Below are 26,636 nucleotides of genomic sequence, written 5' to 3'. Positions count from 1 at the left end.
TTTGAGGCTGCGGAATCGGATTTTCCCAAATGTGTCATGTTACGTTAGGTTACACCAAGAAAAGTTTTACCAACCTCTACGCCTGTGAATCCACATCAGAGAACGTTAAATCCACATGGTGTCATAGCAGGTTATAATTGGAGGATCCTCTGAACACTTAAATCTCAGGCTTTGTTTCACACTCTGGAGAAACGGGAAACCAGCACAGTTTTTATATTTTATTAATAAAATAAAACTCACACAAACAAAGGAAACTTTACAGAAACTCATTTTGGAAAACCTACCAACTGCCTCATTGCTCTCTGTTAGCTAACCAGTGATCACCAGTAGGGTTTTTTCTGTCTAGCAGCTTAAATGTCTTGTATCTCCCCCCACACAGCCACTCCTCCCCCCTGTGTAACACTGTTTAAATAAAGGATTGTTATACTCGCTTCATTTCCTCATTCATTTCCTTGGAAGTGTGATTGAAAATGTGTGCAGCATATTTATTAGACATAATACCTAAAACTTAAATCCATGTGTAAATTATGCTTTTTAATTCATGTCAGTCGGGTGAGGCAGACGACGTCGGTGTCTTCAATGTCCAGCATGATGTGGCCCCTCAGGAGAGAGCACATAGTGTCATATACAGAGGGTGTTCCTTCATTTGTGTTAAAATGTGTCCGTTCATGACTGTCAGGCGCAGAAATGAGATCCAGCATTTCTTCTGTGCCGTCCTCTGTGGACATGCCTGTGGGTGGCGCTGATGGAGCTTCTGTCCTGCGCTAGCTTCAACAGATCAGCGTCAGCTGTGGATGAAAGATTAGAGATGAAGACTAAAAACAGAAGAAAACTGGAATGTTATGAGCTCTATGTGTAATATTTTAGTCTTTTTAACATTTACTATTGTAACTAGAATGAAGTTTAATTTTGTTATTTATACAATATTTTATATAAGTTTTATATATTCCACTTTGAATTAATTTAGACATTATTTTCATCAGTTGAAATCTTGGTGCCACAGGCTTGTCATTTCAGTTCTGCGTGGGGCGATGGTGTTGGTTAACAGAATGGCCCAGGGGAAAAAGCTGTTAGTGAGTCTGGAGGTGTGGGACCTGATTGACCCAAGGCACCGACCAGAGGGCAGTGGGGCAAACGGGTGGTGGGTGGGGTGCAAATGGTCACCTGTGATGACCCTAGTTGTCTTGAGACTGGAGGATTTAAGGATAGCCTCCAGGGGTGGCAGAGGGTAGTAGATGATTTTTCTGGGCAGTGTTAATTTACACTGTGCACAGCCTTTTTTCCCTCAGTTATCAACTGAGTACCAAACACCCAGGCAGTATAGGAGAGCACGCTCTCCATTCAAGCAAGGTAGAAGGCTGGCAGCAGCTTGTGGTCCAGGTTGTTCTTCCTGAGGACATGGAGGAAGTGCAGCCACTGTTGGCCCTTCCTTACTAGAACATTGGTGTTGTGGGTCCAGGTGAGATCAGTGGAGATGTGGGTGCCCAGAAACCTGAAGGTGGAGACATATTCCACCTGTTCTCCATTGACCATCTCCAATGAGATGGGAGTGGAGCTCTCTGCGCCTCTATTACGAGTTCTTTTGTTTTAGGGACTGCCTGCTGTGCTCGGTGCTGCCACTGTGTGGTTGCCCAGCACCAGGCAAGTACTTAGGTATAGTAGGCTCTGCTTAAAAAATGCTCAGTTGGTGTTAAGAGGCCCCAAACTGTGCCATGAGAACATCCCCTACATCATTATAGCACCAGCAGCAGCCTAAACTGCTGGTACAGTCTGATGTGCTGTGTGTTCAGAGATGCTCTTCTGCATACCTTGGTTGTAAGCAGTGGCTATTTGAGTTTATGTTGCTTGAAGAAGTCTGACCAGTCTTCTGTAACATCAACAAGGCATTTTCACCAAGGAAACTGACGCTCACTGCCACTTTCCTTTTTTTGTTTTTATCTTTTAGCAATGCTGGTACCTTGTGTGGTACCAGATGCAGGCTTTTGAACTGAGTGCGTATAACAATTCGGCACTCAACAATTCACCTCTTTATGCAGTGTCCATGTTTTCCAAAAAGAATTTCAAACTTTGACCACAGAACAGTTTTCCACTCTGTCTCAGTCCAGCGTTCATGTTCACGTATGGCTTCGTCTTTGCACAATAAAGCTTTAACCTGCATGTGTGGATGGCACAGTATTCACAGACAGTGATTACAGGAAGTGTTCCTGAGCCCATGAAGTAGTTTCCGTGCCAGAATCATGTCTGTTTTTAACACCGTGATGGCAATTAACCTAATTAGTTGCTAAATGTTCCTCTGGCTTTTTCTTTTACTTTTCCAGCCTTTTGTTGCACTTTCCCCAACTTTGACACACATTACTGCCATTAAATTCAAAATGAGCTAATATTTTTCATCAAATAGTAAAATGTCTGTAAAACTCTTTCTACTGTTGTGATTTGCCATCTAGAACACAGACCCAGATTTGTTTCTCACCAACATAAATAGAAGCTTTGTGTAATTTGAGCACCACTGACAAACAGTATGCGTTTGATTACCTGTAAATGATTGTAATTAGCATGCGAATAAACAGCAGACAATGTAAAATCACAAAAAATTGCACACTTTCTTGCTTTGATGCCCAATCACGCCCAGCAGTCATTCCCACATGATTGTCTTTTAAAAACGGGTCACAAAAGAGTCAGATTTTCTCAAAAAGCAGCTGGAGTTCCCCATGATTGATTTTTCTACACATGAATAATCTTTTTATTAATATATCCACTTTGAACCAGAGCAGATGGTGAAAGCACAGCCATGATCATAACAGGATGTGTGTACACGTCTATGTTTTACGGCCGCACAAAGAACAAATGGGTCCGATTTAGCCGGCAAAAGCAACACCTGTGCACACATATAGATGAAGGAAAAGGCATGTTTCCAGGTTTTTCATGTGTTGAGTAATCTAAAGCCTGTGGCAGTCCTCTCTCACTACGCATCCACAAAAACCAGGCCAGTGTAACTAATTGTCAGAGTGTAGTTTAGTTTGGGTTCTTTGTTGTTTACCTGTGGGTCACGTGAGTTGTAATATACTGTTCAAATAATACTGTGAGTGAGTATGAGAAATGCCCACCCTGTCTGAGTTTCCAACTGAGGAGGATGATCAGTGCTAGCAGCAGCAGAGAGACAGACAGGAAGAGCATCAGTCCAAACAGCCACACTGGAAAAAAGCTGCCTGCATCACTGTTTGACATCGTGATGCTTCCCTGCAGGAACAGAGCCAGATCAGCCCAGGGGGAAGTCAGCACAGCCATGTTAGTCCTGTGAAGCAACAGAAACGGGGAGAACATCAGGTCTGCTGTGGCGATATGATCACAGAACACATCAACGCGAGTACTTTAATGTGTCGGACCGACAACAGCTAAGTTTTAGGTTAAATAACAAATAAGTAACAGTAGTGCTGACGACTTTTCTTTCAGTTAAAGCCCAAAATCTCTTTGGTCTGCAGCTGCTTTTGTAGTATGAAGCATTTACTGTACAAGAAACGTACACTAGCAAGTACCAGCTTAACCCCCCACACCTAGTGTATCATATTTGATACATGAGTTTTTGAGACTAACCCCTCTGAAAAAAAAATAAATAAATAAATTTAGTAATAAATATTTTGCCAAAACAAAACCCAACAACAAATATGATATAAATTAAAACTCAAATATGTGAATTGGCCACCTCTCCCTGAGCCTCGGAGTTTTTCCTTCCCACTGTCGCCAAAGTGCTTGCTCATAGGGGATCATGTGATTGTTGGGGGTTTCTTTGTTTTATTATTGTAGGGTCTACCTTGCAATATAAAGAAAATAAAATTCAAATAAAATTGAATTGAAAATAGAACTTTATTTTCAGAATTACAATTGCCTGGCAATTATTTCATGGTTCAGGCTTTAAAGGGTTAATAAAAGCAGACTATTTTTAGTAGCCAAGCATGTGTATGCCAATCAAAGGTTGGAATAAACACCAGACATCAAATAAGAAACATGTGTTCCAAATTTCTTTTAAATCGATTTCTCAGTACAACCATTCTGTGTGTAGTTTTCGCTTCTGGTTGATTGGTTTTAGTTAAGGGTGGAACTGAATAAACTTGTATACATTCTCAAACCAATGATCTTAGAACATACACAACCAGAGTAGCTGTCCCTTTGGATCAGATTCAGAATAAACTGTATTGTCATTGCACCGTATGGTTAAAAACTACAACACAACAAAAAGGGACATATCGGGGAACGTCTTTGATCAGCATTTAATCCTGATAGGTTTTCTTTTGAACTTGCCTAGGACATGCTGTGTGCTCATCAGAGGCAACCGCAATCAATGACCATTGCACAGCTGCAGGCTGTACTCATCCAGGAATGGACATCTGGACACTACACAGATGGGTGATTGCTTAAATATGTATTTCTATATGATTAGAAGTGTAAACTGTGACAATGCAACACTCCAGACTTGCAGCAATGTTGCTTCCATGCTTGGTGTTAAAGCCTCTATAGTCTAAATTATGGATAATCCTTTGCAGTCATGACATTTATATATTTTGTGTTTCAAACACTGGTTTTGATACAAAGTTTAGAATGATATTTATTTAAAATAATAATTCCCTGCAGGTTCAGCTAACCTTGCTGAAACTTGAATCATAGTTTTCATCCCTTTCAAGCGGCCTTGTCGGTCTCAGTGCAGGTTATGAAATGATAACTGTAACATGTAATCTATTGTTCGAGTTCCTTCGCACGTGTTTTCCCTCATTCACATGAACATGTGCTTTTATGGATTCACTTGTGTCCATGTACACACAGTGCATTTGGAAAATATTCACACTGCAGAGTTGTTACTTTTTTTAAAACAAAGTATCGAGGGAAGGCTGCGACAGCTTATGTACACGTTATAAAGTTGTTTGATTTTTAACAAAATTGCAGTTTAAAGCTATTTTTTCCCACTTTCTCATTATGGGGTGAAATAAAAAATAAATCTGTTTTGGAAGAAGGCTGTATGATGACAAAATGTGGTCATGTGAGGTGCTGTGAGTACTTTCCAGATGCGCTCTGAGTGGCATGTTCCCAAAAGCTTTGTATTAGGAACAAGACTGTTTGATCTCGGTCATGGTTTAGACTAAAATACAAAAGTTCACGGCAGTTTCACCACTTTTTTTCTTGGTTGCCTGGGTTACGTGTCCCCTCAGAGGAGCGTTGAAAACATGCACGATGCAAGCAAGAAATGTACTTCCACTTAAAGTACAGTTCATACAGTTCATGTCCACGGACAAATAGCTTGCACATTTGTGACTGTTTCACTCTTTGGCCATGAAACCTTGTGCTCATTTTGTCCATACGAACGTGTACAGTCAGTAGAGATAAAGCAGGATCACCTATACAAAACATGAATCACACTCACAGTTATCATTAACACTACAACCAAATCTACTTACGGTTTTTAGGCCCCCAGTAATGCAGCTTTGAAGGCCTTTAGGTGGAAATGACCTACAGATGTTCTCCAGAGATTAATGAGTTTTGTCCTTGCTGACGTTAAGCTGTCTTTTAAAGAAATCAGTCAGTTGCTCCTGACGCCGCTGAGATTATGCAGGAAAAATAAATCTCGTGTTTTTATTTCCACAGTGAGAAAATGAGCTAAAAGAAGTCCAGTTCTTTGTTTCTTCTTTTTAGTGTGTTTGCTTCCTGTGTTTCTCTGTCCCCGACTCACTTTGATTGGGAGAAACAGCACTGCTGTTGACAATGTGAACTTTGTTCTGTTTCAACAGTCGAACCGTGTGATTAGTAAGATTAGTTTTACTGGACCGTGTGTGTGTGTGTGTGTGTTTAGTAAGAGGATTGGTGCATGTTACTGTATGCACTGGTGTCCTTAAACCGTTTGAATCTGGGAAATAATTTACATGTTATGCTTCTGTGCTTGTTTGTGTGCACTGTGGCTTTCTGCAGTGTTGATCATTGAACCTTAGACCTTTGTGCTTACTGCGTCATAAAAGAAAACCTCACAACACATGCAGTTTTTCAGCTGTTCTCTCAACTCTTTTGCCTTTCTCTGCTTTCAAACACTCTCTGCACCAACAAACACTGATGCCGTTTTGGTTGATGGCATCACTGATTAGTTTCAAACACAACTGATAACCGTAATCTGGACGATATCACTACAACATATCCATCCATCCATTCTCTTTAGCTTATCCTTATAAAGATTGTGGTGGTGGAGCGTCTCAAACAGGCTCTAGTGCTGGTGAGCACGGGGCCCACTAGAGGATGTTGGGTCCTCAGGCCACCCTCATGGAGTCTGTTTCTGATGGTTGCTCAGAGACTTTCACACCAGTGGCCTGCTGACCATGCCACTAAATCACAAAGAATGCAGTACTGAATCAGACAGTTTGCATTAAAATGCAGAGATACATGGCATGCATATGCAATCTGTGTAGGTTCTCTGTCATCCAGGTCATGGTAGTCTAAGGATCTTGAAAATAAACTAGCTGGACTTCTTTAAATTTCGTGAAGATGTTTCATCTTTTATTTTATCTAGCTACTTAGACATATACAATATATCTCCGTAATCAGTCACAGGCACAAGTTTGTTTTTTTTCTTGGCTCACAGGTCACACCACACTCACCACAAACTTTATTGGGTACACCTATTCAGGTGCTCGATCACACAAATATATAATCAGCCAGTCACATGGCAGCAACCCAATGTATTTAGGCATGTAGACATGGTAAAAAAAACACTGAAGTTCAAACTGAGCAACAAATTGGGGGAAGAAAGGCGATTTTGTTTAGTCTGACACGGTTCTGCCACATGGTTGGTGCCAGACAGATTGGTCTGACTGCTGATCTACAGGGATTGCCCCACACAAATATCTCTAGGATTTACAGAGAACTGTCTGAAAAAAAAAAAGATCCAGTTATTGGCAGCTTCCTGTGTCAAAATACCTTGTTGGTGTCAGAGGATAGATGGCTTTGAGCTGATAGGAAGGGAACAGTAACTCAAATAACCACTCATTACAACCAAGGTCTGCAGAAGAGCACGTGTGATAGTACAAAACATTAAACCTTGCAGCAGATGACCTATTGCAGCAGACGACCACACTGGCTACACTCAACTTCTCAGCCAAGAACAGGAAACTGAGGCTATAACTCATCCAGTCTCAACAAAATTGGATAATTCAAGATTGTCCATGTTACTTAGCTTAGTTAGTTTCTTGAACATGATCCAATAGAGCACCTTTGGGATGTGGTGGAATGGAGGGAGCTCTTGTAGGGTGTTCATGGTCTGTAGTCGTCTGTATCCATAGTGGTCGAAGAAACAAAGAGTGGTGAACCAGTGACAGGGTCATGGAGCGAAGTTGGCCCCTGTGGTCCAATCTAACAGGTGAGCTACTGTAACTCAAATTGCCTAAGAAGGTAATGCTGGATCTGATAGAAAGGCAAGAAAATACACAGTGCATCACTGTTTGTTGCTGTTTGGGCACCAACACAATATTAGGCAGGTGGTCATAATGTTATGCTGAGTGATGTATCCTTGCTTGTATGTGACAAAGTTTAAGTATCTTTGTCCTTTTTGCAGTTTGACATTCTGCTTCCAGTCTCCCCATCAAACATTTAAACAGAACATTGCTTTCAGGCTTTTGGGTGAAATCACAGACACAATCTGGCTACAGCCAGTAAGAACTCAGGTTAACTGTGTGATGCTGCCATCAACATCAATATAACTTATTAAGTTTGTTTGAAAGAAGGGTGGAGGCTGTGGCGTCTTTGAAGGTTGTATAGCGTTCTGTTTTTTTCTGGTAGTTTGATGCATGTATCATGCATGGATGTATACATGCATGTTTAATTAAATTAGGCAAATGAAAAAAACAAATGGAAAAACAAAAAAAAAAAAAGAACGCAAAAGTTACATTCATTATTTAGATATGGCTGATAAAACATTAATGTGGCTCTTGTGAGAAGAGGAATTGAAACTAATCTGTTGAAAAATCTCCTGAAAGCAGCCATAACCCTGGCTAAACATTTCCTCCCTCGACACGCAGGAGGAATTTTGGCCCATTTTGCCATTTCCTCTGGACTGAGACAAGCAACAGAAAAGAAGAAAAAGAAGGGTTGTTTTTTTCCCCAGCACCACTGTTGCTGCCAAACTAACCAGCCCTTCAGTCAGTCTTGTTTCTTTGTGATTGTCTCTTATTTTCTCTTGTGTGCTGCTGCTGACAAAGTGAGCGTAGATAAAATTCTGAAATGAAAGAAAATGCGCACAAGCAAGAAACAAGACCAAACTCGATTAACCAAATGTAATCAGCAGAAACTGGCTGGGAGCTGCCAGAAATGTGGCTTCTGCAGTGGGTCGGGATTTTGGGACAGCAGTGATCCTGAGGCTGTCTCAGGAACACATTATCAACACTCTGGGTGTTTCTCCACTGTTACAGCCCTAGCTGGGCCTCCTGATACTGCCCTTGTGTGGGCTTGGTGTTTTTCTCTGCCTCCTCCTCTCTTGCTCCACCCCTCTGTCTCTCTCTTGCTCTTCTCTCTCCCCAGGACACAGCTGCTGCTCATTGGACTCATTTACCACCTGGGCCCAGTCGGCAATCATCCTCTCTGAGGTCATATAAGCTGGGGATGAGCTGTGAGCAGTGTGGGGTGTTCTTGGTGTGTAGTTATCCTGCCTGAAGTGTGGAGTTGTGGAAATAGTATAGCTGCTTTACGTGAGTAGTGTGGGCTTGTGGGCCTCGGCAGCAGTAAAGCTAGCTGCTAGTGATGGGCAGATGAAGCTTCATGAAGCACTGAAGCTTCATTTGCTCTAGTAGGACACCTACTGGACATAAAAATATTAGTTGGCATGAATTTGAAGAGTGTGGCCTTTTGCACACAGCTTGTAAATGTCAACAACAAAAGGAGTGTGTAAAACATGTATATTGTAGTGATGGCAGTATACTGTGTATATTTATACTGGCAGTATGGAAAATGATTATTTGGAAATGCTTAAAATGGAAATGATCATTTACTGTGAGGTGAGGTGTAGTTGGGGTGTGGACAGTAGTTGTGCTTTTGTAACACTGAGGTATGGACAGCTACACACTGAGCCTCAGTCCTGCCTGTTCACATTTTATTCTGTAAAAACTACATTTTCACTGCTTTTATGACCTTTTTAGTGGGGAGAACATAGCTAGGATTTAATGATTTAACAAATCTTTTAAATCCTTTGTCCTCCACAATGCTAAATGGCTGGGAGTCCTCATTCACCATGCTAACCAGGTCTTCATCTATTTGAGATTGTTCTCCTGAGGAAAGACAATAAAGACAAAGCACAAATATAAATATCACACACGTAACTTATAACAGCTGTATAATATTGTTATATCATTTAGTAACATTACTGCATGCTATATTATCATGGCATTTGATGGCTCACCTGGTCCTGCTCCATAATCGGTGTTCCCCTTATTCTCATGCGAAGCTCTGTAGTGCCTAAGCATGGATGAGGTGTTGTTGTTATATCCCAGCTCCCTGGCACATAGAAAACACTTCACCTTGTACAAAAGTAAAGCCGCTCAACATAAATTGTATTGCACCATCAGTATTATGAAAATACATCTTCTGTAGAAATTTACATACCTTGTTGGGAGGAATAAGATCAAAATGTTCCCACACAGGGGAGGACATCCTCCTCTTCTTAGCTGGCTCCATTCTCTCCTGACTTTCTCTCCTCACTCTCATAAACCTCCAAACTGTCTCCAAACTCTCACTAACCGCAACTCTCCATCAAACACCTACATTTTGAATGAAGTCTGAGGGGTTTATATCGCTGTCATAGCTCGCGGCAAAGTTCGAACCACTTCATGAACCAGTCACGTGGTACAGCCGGGCGGCGAGGCTTCGGACGTCATCATTTTCAGCTCCTCCCATAAATGAAGCAAGCCTCGATACGCGCATCGCGGAAACGCCCCCTCCATTACTCGACACAAGCTTCGAAGCCTCGATACAGAACGTCACATCACTACTAGCTGCTGCTAGTGATAGGGTGAGCTTGTGGGCCCCTGGAAGTGCCTCCTCGTGGTGTGGAGTTTGTTTGGTTGTTGTGTTCTTTGTTGTTGCAACCTTTTTTCCCTTTTTCCAAGTGTTATTGGTAAAACGGCGTTGCCGGCTCTTTATGTTATGATTATCTATAATAAAGACTATTTTATTTACTAAAAACCCCTGTCTGTTTTCCTTTCATTCTGTTCTGGACTCATTTGTTACTGGTCCCCTCACTCGCATGCCTAGACCCCTTCGGGGGGACGTAACATTCACATTTTTATTTCTGCCTACTTTGAAGTCAACCTTCAGCAAAGTGTGTTTTTGTTACCAACATTCACAGAAAAAAGAGGAATCCTGCCTCACCTCTTTGTCTGATTGCTGCTGTAGGTATGAGGCAGCATCCACTTTGATGAGTGGAGTTGGATGTGTGCATCTGTTTGTGTGGGCGGAAGATCATGTTTGTGTCGTCAGCACTGTGGGAACGGATCCTGTGTTTCATTGATTGTACAGTGAGATGAATCCAAGTCATCTCTCCCCGTCTGCCACATTGTGCTAAGGCCAAGTGGAGGGAAACAGCAAAAAGAACAACACACATAAACATCATTTGAGTTCACCATGATGTGTAAAACATTACAATTTGAAATCTGCAATATCTTTTCCTAAGTTTTTCTGAGTGTTATGTAACATGCTTTCTTGTGTGGAAAGATCTTTTAGTGGACGCGCAGCTTACTACATGGCCAGTGTTTATTGGTTTACCTTGATTTAGGTCCCACAGAGGTCACCTTCTCAAGGGAGACCTAGCCAAGGCAGCAGAAACACAAACTCCAAACATAATAAAAATACAAACAACTTAAAATGCAGAGCATACAACATGACATGCAATATGCATATATCCAAAACAAAAAACCTCTGATCTTTTTGCAGTGTTTTATGTCCAAGGTACTTAATAAGAAAATCTGTCAACACCCTGGGCACATTAAAAGCAACCATTTGGAGGAGCGTTGCTGGTAACTGTTCAAGCTGATACAGAGAAAGTTACTGAGAAAAACTGTAAGTTAATCCAGTATTGTTTTATAGATTAAAAAATCCAAAACAAAACAAACGCCCATCAGGAGGTAAAGAGAGGAGTCATGAGTCAGAGATTTTGTTGCTGTAACAAAACATAGAGATGCATGACAAACTGAATAAAGATGTCAGGCATATACAGCATATTATCATAATCGATGCCAGGAGAACAATAACTCCCACAGTTTTTTTCCCCTTGGCATTAAAACGAAAGTAAGATTTAAACCTTGAGGCTGAATTGAGCACAAAAACAGATATTATTGCTGCTTTTGGCAATGATGTTTTGAAATTTGAAAAAAAAAAAAAAAAGTACAATTAATCATTGTACCTTATCATCAGTGTCTCTTTTCTGTTGCAGTTCCAGGAGATCAGCCAAATGATCAATGTAGTTGCATTTAGTGTGGGAAAGCAAGGAAATCAGTGCTTGCCCTTTGAAATCTAAAAGCAGACATCAGTTAAACCCTTCAAAAGTGAACCGATCTTACAATATTGCACATCCCCCACTTGTTTACTTCCTTCCAGTGAATTACTGCCTTGCTGTGCCTGTTGTCTCTGGAAGCTAGTTTGACTCTGAGCCTTGGGATATATAGTTTCTCCTCCCTTGTCCATGACCAAGAATGGGTTAATACTGACTATAATAATCACTAATGGTAAGTTGCTGGTCATTATTCATCAATCTTCCGCTCAAGTATTCATTCAGTTAAATAAATGCATTAAAAAAAGAGAAAGGTGGTAAATATTTAATGTCCAACATTGTAATGATATTTTACTTTAAATGACCTGTCTATGAATCCATTACAGTAATTTAATGCCATCGATTTTCTACATTCATTTTCCCCACCAATTAGTTTACATCACTAAATATAATGTATTTTCATAAGAGCAAAGTTCAACTCTGTCTGGAGTATTCAAAATTCAAAACACTTTAAACATATCATATTTGAACCGAGCTGCTAAGGTTCAGCTCAACTATGGAGTGGAGTTGGTTTTATTTAGGTGTAACACACAACAATCTGTTTCTAGCAGATAATGGCTTGCCTGATTACATTCCATTATTAAAATCAAAGTAAACTTTATTGTCATCTCTGCTACATAGAGTATATAGAGAGATGAGACGAGGAGGCTCCAGTTCCATTCAGTGCAAAAGACAACAATAAATATAAGAAGAGTAAGAAATAAATATACATTTTAAGACTAAGGGAAAAGTAAAAGGTATAAATATATACTTTAAATTAAAGGTAAAAGGATCAATAACAATCTAAATTTACAATTTACAGTTGAATGATTTAAAGTGACCTTGAAGTGGTTTAAAATGACCAGCGTAGCAGCGTCACAGTTTACTGTTTATTATGAAAGGACACAGTTCAGACCACTTAAAGTTACCGAGCGAGGTCTTAGACTGCATGAAAGTCATCAAGTCTCTGCAGAGTTGCAAACCTCCTCTGGCATTAACATCAGCACCAAAACTGTGAGCTGGGAGCTTCGTGGCGTGGGTTTACATGGCTGAGCAGCTTTTGTAGGTGGCCCACTAGATCTGCCCATATGGGGTAGTTTAGTATGCCATATCTGTTATAAAAGGATAGAAGGATGGACCCACATGCTGAGCACTGAAAAGTTTTTATGGGTTTATCTTCAGCTTAGGGAATGAGAAACAGGTTAGGACGGATGGACGGACGGACGGACGGACGGAAGGAACAGACTGCGGGCAAGCATGTTACCTGGCTGATGCAAGGATTTTTTGATAACTGAGTCTGTGCTTCACTCTTAAATACTCTGCTTCCAGAGCTACTGATGAGTTGCAGGTGAGTTGACGAGCTGAATGCCGACAGGTGAGTGACTGACTGAGTGGCAGGGAAACCACGAAGGAGCCACCTTGGAAAAAAAGTAAATGACAAAGCGGGAAAGAGAGCAAACTAATGATTGGCTTCACAGTGTTCATCTTTTATATACAGTCTAAAGTTGATCTGCATTTAAGTGTAGTGAAAACCTTCATGAGCCATAATGTTGTTGTTATAAATTGACTGAGATGACAGGACATAACATGTCATATTTAAATAATCCTGTATTTATATGATCTCACTTTGGTAGTGATATTCGTGCTGTTTAACATTCATGTGAATTTGTGCTAACAAGCTCCAGTCTGGCTGTCATTACAGACCTACTGTGTGTGTGTGTGTGTGTGTGTGTGTGTGTGTGTGTGTGTGTGTGTGTGTGTGTGTGTGTGTGTGTGTGTGTGTGAGAGAGAGAGAGAGCGAGGGTGTTCACATGCTGAGGGATGAGCCTGGAGCACAGAGTGATGATGATGATAAAAAGGAACTGGAAGGAAAAGACTAACATCTTAACATGTTTTTTTCTGGACACTATTGACATATTAGTGCCCATTTGAGCATAAAGGCCTTTGAGTGTCCGTGTGTGTTTGTGTACATATCATGGCTTCAATAAACCAGCTCCAACTTTCTCACCCTTGTTTTTGTTCTAGTTGTCATGGCAACCTCTTGGCCTTTTTAGCATAAGTTACATCGGGGGTCTCCGATGATGCTCATCGCCATAGTTACTGGGGCTTTGTTAATGAGATTCCAAGCTTCGGGCATTATGTAAGATGTGTGACATTTACCTCTGATTACTCAGCTGCAGTGTGTATTCACTAATATATCGATGTGTATTGACGCACACAAAGAAGGGAGGAAATAACACCAACCTCACTGATTTCAAATATCAACAGTAGTGCGGCTGCCAGGAAAAGCCTCATGGGCTTGAGATGGATTTAGGCTTCTGCATCAAGGTGTTACGGCGCTCTCTTTATGTGAACCCCTCCGGCACAGGAATTGATTTGCAGCGTGGCACAGGATTTAACTTGGCGACTGTCATATTACCACAATATTTAAATTTCAAATCATACTACCAAGTAAGGAGTAAGGAACAGATTACTGAGCCTCTGACTTCTGAGTTCACGAATGACTTAACAGCACAAATGTGTCACTGAGAGATTTTTGCAGTGCTTTTTGTCTGATTGTGTCTTTGGGGGCACTGCTGATGAGCATTTTTTTTTTTTTTTTTGCATCAACATGATGCAATGCCTTGGTTTGTCAGCTTTCTGACTAAGCTAAAAAAGACCTCCCTGACAGTTATTTTGACACATACTCGACATATTTTTCTGAGTCACACTGCATATTATTTTCAAAGATTAATTTAAGTATATCTTTATGGGATCTCCACTGGCATTATTCACATTTTTGAGAACACACAAGCCACCTCCACAGTCCAGTCTCAGTATTTGTGGCTTTTCGCTTGTTGCCTCAGTATCGCCGACAAACTGTGATTACAGTTTTGAGGCAGTGAACATCAGTTCCTGTGGAGCTGCAGAGGATTAAATTGCTCCTGCGTTGTGTATTAAAGACGCTGTTATGGAGGTGAAGCAAGGAAATGAACTGAGTGCAGTTTTCTTGTTGCCGACCATAAAACTGCACCGCGCTTTCACAAAGCGATATGTTTATGTAAAGACAAATTAAAAGTAAACTCTGAATACTTGACCCATTTAGTAAGGAGATCCAGTAACTCTGTCATGCAGTGGTTGGGATTTTAGAACACCTTATTAAACCCTGTCACCTGTACCCTGATTTTATTATTTTGCATCGTGTCCTTCTGGTTGCAGACACTGTTATAACTTCCTTCCTTCTTTGATAAGAAAAATCCCCCAAATTACATCACCAAGCACTGTGGAGACAGCCGTTCATCAAAGCCCTTCTTTGATCTGTTTTAATTTTGGTGTAGCTCCACTTTGTTATTTTCTTGCACTGATCAAACAGCTTTCCCATCCCGAACTTGATTATCCATGTTTTAGCGATGGAAACAGATGAAATCACATCGCTCAAATCATCCAGGCGTCGTCTTACCTGCCAGAGTGGAACATACATAGTCGGAGACTGTTACAACTTTGAGTCATGCAAGCTGAGCAGTCACCACTTTAGAAATACAGTGTAACAAAATCCAAAATACAAGGTCAGCCATTAGTTCGATGTTTACAACAATAATATTTGCTTTTACTGAAATGTCCGAGGGGGAGATTAATTCATGTCCAGTACCACACCACCGCTCACTACGACCTTGGTAACACCTCATGCACTGTATGCATGTACCTAATGGAGTCACCAGGGAGTGTACATTTGTTGTTTTTATTTAAATCTCACACCGTACTGTACACAGTCTGCTTTGCCTCTGGTTATTGATGACTGTTTTTCAGCCGAGTGTGAAAGAAGAAAAGAGCAGAGGCGAGCGGAGCAGGGTTTCGGAATTGAAAAGAGTGAAAGAAAATTGAGGCGAGTCAGCAGCAGTCAGACAAATAAAAAATAGTAAGAGCAAAGTCATGCAGGGTGATGGTTTTTCCGACAAATAACAGATACTGCAGCTATTCCTGCCAACGTGCACACACACACACCTACAGTACAGGTCATTTCATTACTGCTCGGTCGCTCTTTTGTTTTTTGATGCTTCAATGTAACGGTGGCATGAAGGTATATTTCATAAGAATTAGTCTGCAGTTGGACAGACAGGTCCAAGGGAAATGCAAAAAAGAAGAACACGCTGAAAATTATTTCTTTTTTTTTAATATGGCAATGACCAGTAATGGGAAAAAGGATTGAGGAAGTGTGTCCAGAGATTAGATGTGCAGCACAGACTAATAGCAAGAAGAAAAAAAACCAAGAGGCGATGGTGGGTGGAAGTGTGAGACAGAGTGAGAGGAAGAAGTGATGGAAGTGAAAGAAGATGAAATGAACGACATGGAGAGAATATTTGGCATTTTATCTTCTGCTAATTTAATTTATTGCTTTGTCAGGCAGAGACGCTGAGAGACAAACACACAGTCATGGGGTGGGGGAACGAGAGAGAGACAGAAAACTGATGGAGGTAATTAATGTGTTTATTAGGCTGTTTTTTAAAAAGGGAAGTGATTGACAAGAGGAGAGACAGGAGGAGGAGTCAGAACAGGCTGGACCAGACAGCGAGGAAAGACTGGGAATGCGAGTGTTAGAGAGACTCGGTGGGTGGATGCAGGAGAGATGTGATGAAATAGACCCAAGGGAAAAAGAATTGGAGGAGGTAGGGGTGAGAGAAAACAATTGGAAGTGAGGAAAGTAGACTAGAGAGGAGGAGATGAGGCTGAGAGTGTACTTTCATACATCTTTTTAGTTTAGGGGAGCTCATTTAGATTGAATTAAAAGTGAGGAGAGAACAAAGGTGAGGACAGAGAGTAATAAAACAGAAGGAAAGCTCAAGAGAGGCTGACACCAACGACGGAAGCAGGAAGAGAAAACCATTGTATCAGCTAATCCTCACTACTGTTGATAATTTAGCATCAGGAGCAGCTTGAAAGTAACTAGTGTCCTTTATTATATTTACATGCACAAACATGGAGGCGGTGACGCTCCTTATCAGCTCATTACCATTGTATTTCAACACACAAACACAAAAACACCTCAGAGCTGAGATTAAGTTAGAACTTCATATTTCCGACTTAATCCTATAAGCTTCACTTCGTAGACACAGAGCTGCAGCCTTCTAATCGCTGTGATTAATTACAGTTGTGGCGCAGATAAACGGATATAATATACCAGCTGGAAATGTGAAACAAAGGAAATATTGCCTCCGGGAGAGATGTGGAGGAGATATGTGTGTGTCTTAAATGGATCAACATGAGCTGATATGAGAAACTTCCCAATTGTGCTGCTGATCCATTGTTCCGTGTCCCTTCGATTGCTGAATTTATAAAAGTATTTTTACTGTATGAATAAGTATTAATGGCTCCTTTGTCACGTAAAGGTAACATGTATTACTCATTACTCGTTACCTTTTTTAATAGTAATACAGGACGTTCTGTTGAATGACCGGGATGTAACGTAATTATTAGTTAAGAATATAAACTTACAAGCTGCAGTTCCAAACACCAACACAAATCTCTATCCTAATAAGGACACAAATAGATATTTATTTTAGTACTTACTTATGAATACAACATGAACGTGAAATGAGACTTTAAAACTATCTCCATGGTGATGCTACTTAAAATCATGAACAGATAGAAACAGGCTGGAACCTGACCACCCAACACTGCCTTTGTTATCTGATGAAGTTCAGGCTCTGGCTGCTGGGCTGGGGTCTGCATACACTCAGCTTTAACATCACTCTGGGTTCTTTGCTTACTTTGTGTTAGCATGCTGTCTCTGCAGGTGCTTGCAATAAAGTTGTGTCATTAGTATAATGCAGCTGCTTTCATCCTGAATGGAGTTTGCACTTTAACCATTCCTCTCTTGTCTTTTTCTGTATGAAAAATAAAAGTCATGGTCATGCTTTAGACAGCTTCACCATTTTCCTCCTTCCGCGCACAAACCAAAATCAGCTGACTGTAGCACAACCTTTGTAACGTGAGCAACACATTATTGTAACTGTACAGGGATTAGTTGTGTTACAGTTACAGCAACTGTAAGTCTGCTAACGTCTGCTTGAGTCAAACTATGTGGTCAGTATTTTAATGGTGAGTTGCTGAGAAAGCTGAAGTACAGATTAGTTTTAATAAACGTTTTAGCTGATGAAAGGTGAACCTAATCTGATGGGCTGGGTTTAAGAATCTGATCAGGTGTCCTTAGTTAGCCACTGGGCAATCATGTACCTCCGTGTAATCCTAACATCCGCCGATACATTGTTGCACCACTACAGAGGCCTGTAATATGAAGGAGGTAACTTCAGGATAAACCCTTGGTTTTCAGTATCACAGTGGCGTTTCATTCTTACTGGGGTACATTGCCATGGTAACTCATGCTGCAGACCTATCCTGCTCCAGAGAAGGGTATGTTTGAGATTTTCGTTAAAAGATATGAAAACACTGCGTTCTGACCAATCAGTTCTCTGGAAAATGGCATCACCATCCTTAGAAAATCCCCTGACCTCAGTGCTGAGAAAGTACCGTAATAAGGTTTTAAGTGCATCTAAAATGTTTTTTCTTTCCTGAAATAGCAATGAACATAGATTCTTAAACACAACTTTATTCCTTGATCTTGGTCCGCGGCCACAAATAACTGCAACGTGTTTATTGTTACATAAGGATTAAAAAATTATTTCAAAACAGGAAATATATCTGTGCTTGTGAACCTTATGTTAAATTTGCATGTAGACTAAGCCTGGTGTTGAATTTTGTTTTTATATTGATTTTTTCACTTGCTTTCAGACTGTGAAACACCGGCATGGCTGCTGCTGAAAGAAGGCGTTGTGAGCTAAACATTAATTTAATGAAATAAGGATTGCAATCTATGAGATTGCCTTGTTTGTAAATCATAGTGCTGTTATAGATAAGTGTCACAGTTGACACCCCTTTCATAAACTGTACGCATGAAGCTAGATTTAGGGAAACCCTGGCCTGACTTCTCATGGTTTCCTAAATTTATAAAGTTATTCTTTTCATATATTAAGTGGCAGCATGTGGAGAATAATTGCAGGAGAACAAAGTTGTGCATAAATGGGTGTGTGTGCCCCTGTGAGACTTGAAGGTTAACAAGGCATTTAGGTGTAAAGCAAAACGACTCGTGCTGCTTGCCAGAAACAAAGAAACAATAAGCTGCATTAAGGATTGCAGTAACTTTGATATTTTTTTCTGACACAGCCACATTGACTGCCAAGAAGCCAAGAAGGCTCTTTATGGAGGAGAGAGAGGACACGGGTGAGACAGTGAGAGAAAAAACTTTTACTTACAAATTTTATGTAATATGCACGATCATTAATTCACCTCAGACAGCGAGAGAGCAGAGGTGCGTTGTAATTGAATTCTGTTGTATTAGTTACTCTGACATTTGAGTCTGCTGTACATTTATGCACACGCAGTGGGGCAGGAAGTGGATATACTGACTGAGAAGCGTGAGGGGGGTGGATGGAAACAGAAATACATAGACAAAGAGAGGATATGTGTGAGAGAGATTAAAAGGATGGACTAAAAGGTTATCTCATCCCCCTGATGATGCTCTTGTATTGAGTGGGGTCATTGAACCTCAGACAAAAGGGGCGAGGGGTATTATGGGAGAGGAGGGAAGAGTTTCCCAGCTGAAGTGAGGAAGTTACAATGGTAGCAAGGAGAGATAAAGAGGGTGAGGAAAATGGAAATGGGTTTAGCGCGCCACTGTTTCAGTTTCACTTTCATTTGTTTCCCTGTCTCTTCTTATCCACCATTTGAGTCCCTGTTGTCCTTTCACCCCCTGCCTGTTTTACACTATGTTCATATTTGAAATTCATTTTATGCAACAACCACTGCAGGCGAGAACAGCTAGGAGGGCTGTGGAGCAATGGTTAGCACTGACTCGCAGCTTGTGGTGGATTGGCAATTTGTCCAGCATGACTTTGTCTTTGACACCATGTAAGCTTTTCTACGTTGAAGACTCAGTAACAAGATGTTGGATAACGAGTTATGGATGATGTGGCAGCTATGCTTCCTTATTTTTTGTCATGCTATTAAACATGGTTAAAGTTTAAAACAAAAACTCTGGCTTCATACTGAATTACACACTTAGTTTCAGACAGTTTAATTATTCCTGGATCTGTATGATGTCAGTGAGAGTGGATATCTTTCATGTAGTCATCTCAGGGACACAGCTACGGGAAAGACCACAGAAGCCCGACCAGCCTATTGTTAAAAGCCTGCTTACAAGAGGCAGCCAATCAGAAGATTGTTGGCTTAAAGGGAGGGGGGAGAGAGCTAAAATGTCTTGACAAAGAGACTGGATCAAGGCCCTGGAAAAGATAAATATGGATTATTCTGGACTATGAATTATGCAAAGCTAGTGTACGGGAGGAAGATGGGAAATGTGGAGTTAGACATTAACATAACAGGCCCACTCTAAGATCAGTATGCTTACATGATCACAGCGATGATCGTGCTTTAAAGAAGAGTTTATTGTTGTGTACAGCAAAATCAGGGTTCACAGACACCAGGAGAGAAGAAAAAGCTGGCATAAACAGGATGGAGCCATTTGAATCACTCCTGAACATATAACTTCCATCCATCCATCCATCCATTTTCTACTGTTTATCTGGGTTCGAGTTGTGGGATGTAGCAATCTGAGCAGAAGCTCAATAGTTGTCAGCACATTTAATTAAAAACCAAAAATGTTAGCAGCTGACAGAAAGAGGCAAAAAGAGAGATTACTAAAATCATCAGGATCCATCCTCACCTAAACTATTTCAGGGGCAGGTTTAGATAATAATAGACAAAAGGTCTGTCTGTAGTGTCATGCATGTTTTAGCTGCTAAAATATAACTTATATGCAGTGGAGATGGGTAGGTTGATAGATAACGTCAGGCAGGAATCTTCCATGCACTATGATGTTTGCAGATGACACTGTGGTGAGTTAGGGAGCAGGTGGAAGACAGCCTGGAGAGTTGGAGGTATGCACTGGAGAGAAAGTGAATGAAAGTCTGTTTAAGTAAGAGAGAAAAGATGTGTGTGAATGAGAGAGAGAGACAGGTGAAAAGTTGAAGTTGCAAGGAGAACATGTAATAATGGTTGATGAGTTTAAATATCTGGGATTATCCAGAGATCAAAGCAACAGAAAGTGCACAAGAGAGGTTAAGAAATGAGTGGAGGGAGGGTTGATAGGGTGGAGATGAGTACCTGGGGAGGTCTATGAATGAAAGAGAAAACAGCAAAAGTGAAAGGGAAGGTTTATAAGACAGTACAGAGACTTGCTATGATGTGAGATTTTTATTGGGAGTGACCAGAATGAACTGGATTGGAAATGAGGACATCAGAGAGACAGTCAGGTTCAGTGATTTGGAGACAAAGTGAGAGAGGCAAGGTAGAGATGGTTTGGATGTGTACAAGAAAGAGATGGTGGATAATTTGGGAAAATGATGTTGAAGATGGAGCTGCCGACAGAAGGAAAAAAGGAAGACTACAAAGGGGGTTTATAGATTTAATGAAGGAGGACATGAAGAGGATTGGTGTGACAGAAGAAGATAAGAAAAAGGTGAAATGAAAGCCGATGATCTGCTGTAATGATCTTATAAAGGAAGAAGATAAAAAACAAGAAGAAGTTTAAAGAAAAGTGCAAAAGACATGTGTGGACAAACATGAGTCTCTGTAGCTCATACATTCTGGAACTACCCAAACATTTCAAGCTTTTGGACTAATTCATACTAATTCAACATTTGAGACCTTTTCTGAGGTTCTTTAGAAGCAGATTATTTTGGACCTGGTCCTGGCCCTATTTGGGGTAAAAGCAGCCACACAAAAATTGTCAAACAATCAGTACATGTTGGTCTGATTTGTGTTAATGCTGGCGCGATGACTCATTTTGTTGAACTGGAAACAAAAGAAACCACCAGCTCATCGAGTGAATAAACCACTTACAGAAAAGATCAAATTCTCATCAAGAAGAAATAAAATTGATTCATTTTATGCAAGATGGGAACCCTTTATTGATTATTATAATAGATCCAAGTCAGGAAAGACTCCTATCTACAGTGGGACATCTTCGTTTCCTTTCTTCCTCCTTGTCATTTCATGTTTGAGTTGCTATATTTCACCAAAAATAAATGAATAAATACAAAACATTAAAACATTATGGGAGTCTACTATTGTACATTAAGTATCATGAAACTTTGCACATGTAAGGGCCATAAACAGATGCCAACAGACTTAATAAACTGATCCGTAAGGCCAGCAATGTTGTGGGGATGGAGCTGGACTCCCTCAAGGTGGTGTCGGAGAGGCGGATGCTGTCCAAGATAAAGACAATGTTGGATAACACCTCCCACCCACTCCATGACATGTTGGTCAGTCACAGGAGCACGTTCAGTGAGAGACTGAGATTACCGAAAAGCACCACTGAACGACACAGGAAATCATTCCTGCCTGTGGCCATCTCCCTGTACAACGCATCCACTTAACACACTGTTTGCTGCTACAACTACACATGTTTCTTTTCCAACTATTTATTTATGAGTGACTTATGTATGTATGTATGTATATATATGTATATATTGTACTATTCTTAGTTAGTGTATTGTCTGTCTTGTCTTAATGTTGGTTTAAAATGGAGCACTGTAACAAAAAATAATTTCCCCCAGGGATCAATAAAGTATTCTGATTCTGATTCTGATTCTGATTAACAGATGTTCCTGTTTGAACTTATTTGGATGTTAAACAGATGAGTTATGTTGTTATTGTTTTAGTAATGATGTCTTTTAATCATAGGATGAAATCATGTTTGTTGATACTATGGTAAGACATATGTTTCTCTGCTGAGGTCCACGACGTGCTGAGACGATGAGGCCAACGAGTGAAATATCAACAACTTTCCACGCACGCATTATTTTAATGAATCGCGGCTTCTTTGAAAGCGTACAACCGCTCTTTTTGCGTGTATGCGTCATTACTCCTCTCATTGCTTACATCCCCTTGGTATCGTTAAGTCAGTATAAACCAGGTGGTTTTCCAAGTAGCTGTCTCTGATTTCTCTTTGGAAACGTGCGTGAAATGTGGCTTTGTGTAGCTGTAACTGCAAACACTTAAATGATGAAGCATCCGGTGAACCACTGTGGTTGAATTTAAACCATATTGTGCAAGTTCAAAAACACACACGCACCTCAGTTGTCCTTCATTTTTTCCCCTCTTTTTTTTTGAAAACGGATTTCTTACGTTTAACCTTTGAAATGGAAAGCTTTGGAAACATCCCCCTAATGAAGGTACCCCTTTAAGAATAAATTGAGGATTAAACAGAGGATCACAGTGTCTCTAATCCTCTGTTTCAGTTATTACTAATTTGGGAGAGGATTTACAGAGGGGTGCTAGAGGATTTTTAGGAATAAAGGAGATGAGAGAGAAGGAAGGACGCTTAAATGCAGAGACCAGAGAAGCAGACGGAGTGGGAAGATGAAGCGGGTGAAAAGGAGAGCAGCAAAAACAAGGAAGCTCTTCTTTGAACGTTGTGATCATCTGTGAAGATGAAAGGCCAAGATGATGTATAAGTAACAAGGTAGAGCGACAGATATGAGAATGGAGAATCTGTTATGAGTCTCATCTGAGTTTAGCATGTTAGCATATTAACTCTCTAATCTAAGCTACTGAAAACATTACAGCAGTGAATATATGTCATCTACTATTGTTTAGCACAGCCTCACACAGCATCCAGCATGGCTATAAACTCCTTGTCTTGTTACAAATTTCAGTCTGGTGAAAATGGATCATATGTGGCGTACGCTTCATGTCCATAGGTTGTATGTATGAATTTTACTCAACAGCTGCTTCAACCATTTAGCAGTTTTATATTGGGGAACATTTTGTTCAATGTTCAAATTAAAACTAAGATGCATGTTTTTGTATGTTAAAATTTCACCATTAATTGTTTGGGTCAATAATATGAATTCAGTTATTCCCTTTATCTGTGTCTGAGAAATCTGACCCCTATGAAACACTATAATTCAGCAACAGTTTGCCCAAAGCTGCGAAACCAACGCAAAATGATTTCCCTCGTTTTGGTGGGGAGATTTTTAAATGCAGTATGTATCAAGTTTCTTCTTCCCTTCAATAATTTGTCTTTGTCTGCACAAACCTTTACTTTTACTAAAAAGTAAACGTTTTTTAAACACAAGTTGATTAAGGTCATGAGATGACATGTTAGTACCTAGCAGTTAACACAATGGTCTAAAATATCTGTTACCTGGCAACCCTGTAAAAGTTGGGTAACAGGGTTGCCAGTGCGTTTCAGGGTTTAGGCCTATTGTCATAGATTATACATACATTGTTTTTAATTAAAAACATTAACTATTATTATTATTATCATCATCATAATTTGTAGTATTATCATTATACAAAAAGTATATGGTAAACTATCCAAAAGCACACTTGCATAGTATTAAATAAAAGCGTGTGATTCACATGATACGTTTAGAAAGGATTGATGGAGCTGATATAAACACCATTATATTGTCTAGGCACCGTAGAGATTCTACTGAATAGATAAATCCATTCATACTAGACTTTCCTACCTCATTAAGGAGCATTTGCTTTCAACATCATCTGTATTACCTTAAGCAATACTTGTATCAATGAAACAGCAATTTTGATATAAGTCAGATGCTTTGAAAGGATGGGTTCCTGCTGATATTTGCGTAATTTGATCCACAAAAAAATGCTTGAAAACCACAGAGCGCTCATTTAAATCGTTACATTCACCCGTAGTACTCTGTACACTATTAAACAAAGTGTTTTATGTTTTAGGGAGATGAGGTTATCCTTTACTGAGAAGCGGCACCAGATCTTGATTCTGAGCACGAAGAGGAAATAAAATGTGTTTATCTTAAATAAAGGTTTCTTTTTTTCCGCCTAGCGACTCTGTTACCTGTTATCTTTGTGTCATGATTCTTTAAAAAATATTAGCTCAACTGCAGTGAATAATGTTGTATTTCTTGAGAGGGAAGTGTCAGATAAAGGTGTTGAACGTCACTGTAATGTTGATTTTTTTTTGTTGAAGAAATATCCAGCATGATGATATCAGCCCACAGAAAATCTATTGCTGGGCTCAGATGTCTTATTTTAAAAGCAGTTAGACAGAAAACCTCCAAGCCCCTTATGAATAGACCAAAGAACGTTCAAAAAACATACTTTTTAAAATATGTATTTCATGTATTTCACAAAATCATGACGTCACCATTTGTTTTCATTTAAACGTTTAAAAAAATCATTTACCATTATAGCTTAAGCTCAGCCATAAATTGAGTTCTCTCGTTATTGGGACATGTTTTAGGAATTTTTATTTTTATTTTTATTTTTTTACTTTGGTTGATGTGAAATGTAGCCCTAATGACGGAATCACATATGCTTCATCTTGGATTATCAAATTGAGCCATATGTTTAATGAAATTGGATTGTAATGGTGAACATACTTCATACTTCAAATAATTTACCTTCAGTTAATGTATTTTAAATACGCTGTCTTCTTTTTTTTTGCTGTTGGTGAGTAAAAATATGGAGAAAAAGAACAAAATGATCAACAGACATTTTTTAACAAGAGATTTTAAGTTTTAAAGTTTGCTGTACTGAGCATGCTTATGGTTGGTTTCTACTCGCTATTCTCACCTTTGCGATGCTCATCAAAAGCAGATTTAGGTCAATTAATCAAAAAATATAACGCATCCCACATTACGTGTTAGTTTTCTGTATGAACATTGCCTGGCTGGGTACAAATGTACAACTATGTTGGTTTTTATCACCATTTCAATGAGTCAGTGCAGAAGCTCAGATTTTACAGATTATATACATGGAAAATGATGACACTTTCTGGAAAGAAAGTGTATACTTTTGACCCTGTGTACATTAGAGAAAATCCATGATAAATGATCAAATTCAAATTTGTGCATCTAATCCTTGTTTTTATTCACTAAAGATGTTTGCTATACTAATTAACTCAATTCAGTTCAGTTTTATTTATATAATGTCCAATCACAACAAGAGTTGCCTCGAGGTGCTTTATATTGTAAGGTAAAGATCATCCATCCATCCATCCATCCATCTTCATCCGCTTTATCCGAGGCCGGGTCGTGGGGGCAGCAGCCTAAGCAAAGAGGCCCAGACCTCCCTCTCCCCAGCCACCTCCTCCAGCTTATCCGGGGGAACACCAAGACGTTCCCAGGCCAGCCGAGAGATATAATCTCTCCAGCGTGTCCTGGGTCTGCCCCGGGGCCTCCTCCCGGTGGGACATGCCTGGAACACCTCACCCAGGAGGCGCCCAGGGGGCATCCTTGTCAGATGCCCGAACAGGTAAAGACCCCACAGAAAAAACCCCAACAATCATATGCCCTCTTTTGGTGACAGCGGGAACTAAAACCCCCCTTTTACAAGGAAAAAACGTCTGGCAGAAGCACACTCAGGGAAGGGCCGCCATCTGCCACAATGGGTTGAGGTGAGGGGAGGAAGATAGGACGCAATCATTCCACCCTGGAAAACAGTTCAAAGAAACTGGATTTCAGTTGCGATTATACTTTGCATGTCCGTGAATCCACAAGGGTCTGCTGGTGTCTGCTTGGTTCTGAGTGGTGTCTAAGTCATTAGACAATGAGCACAAGAGTCTGTGTGGAAATGCCTGCTAATTATTGAAATTGTTCAGACTTGTCTCAGATATTTCATAATACGCTGCATCAACTGTGCAGCAGATTTCAAAGAAGTATAACAGCAATGTCATTTGTCCGTTACCTTGTTTCCACAGTAACATTCAGGGTAGTACTTTTTTAATTGTTATCGTCATTGCCTCAGCTTGCTGCTATCACTACGTTTCTTTATAGTGGTTATTAATAATAGTGTGTTGTTGTAACCTCACTCTATTTGTGCAAAGTGCTTTCTCTATTCTCACATGTAATTTTATTGTGATCATTTTGCTCACGGCTGTCTTATGTACAAATCAAGTTATCCTTCGTGATCGTGTGCATTGCATGTTCACTCATTTTCCTGTTATTGCTTTTAATGAAAAGCCAGCAGAGGCAGGAAAAGAAGCAGAACAAGATCGAATAATGAG

The 26,636-nt window shown here is 40.1% G+C and overlaps 2 long non-coding RNA genes across 2 annotated transcripts; both read right to left on the bottom strand.

The window, feature by feature from the left end:
* Positions 1–41: 41 nt before the first annotated feature.
* LOC308397250 lies at positions 42–5,729 on the bottom strand. The gene is made up of 3 exons (XR_013971710.1): positions 5,445–5,729; positions 3,105–3,292; positions 42–788 (listed from the first exon to the last, which is right to left on the bottom strand). It is a non-coding gene; the product is annotated as an uncharacterized lncRNA (long non-coding RNA).
* Positions 5,730–9,106: 3,377 nt separating this feature from the next.
* LOC308397731 lies at positions 9,107–9,893 on the bottom strand. The gene is made up of 3 exons (XR_013971833.1): positions 9,622–9,893; positions 9,419–9,536; positions 9,107–9,287 (listed from the first exon to the last, which is right to left on the bottom strand). It is a non-coding gene; the product is annotated as an uncharacterized lncRNA (long non-coding RNA).
* Positions 9,894–26,636: the final 16,743 nt, after the last annotated feature.

This window comes from Rhamphochromis sp. 'chilingali' (genome assembly GCF_963969265.1).
Source record: "Rhamphochromis sp. 'chilingali' genome assembly, chromosome: 5".
Lineage (NCBI taxonomy): Eukaryota > Metazoa > Chordata > Actinopteri > Cichliformes > Cichlidae > Rhamphochromis > Rhamphochromis sp. 'chilingali'.
This window is presented reverse-complemented; position numbering and strand designations above follow the sequence as displayed.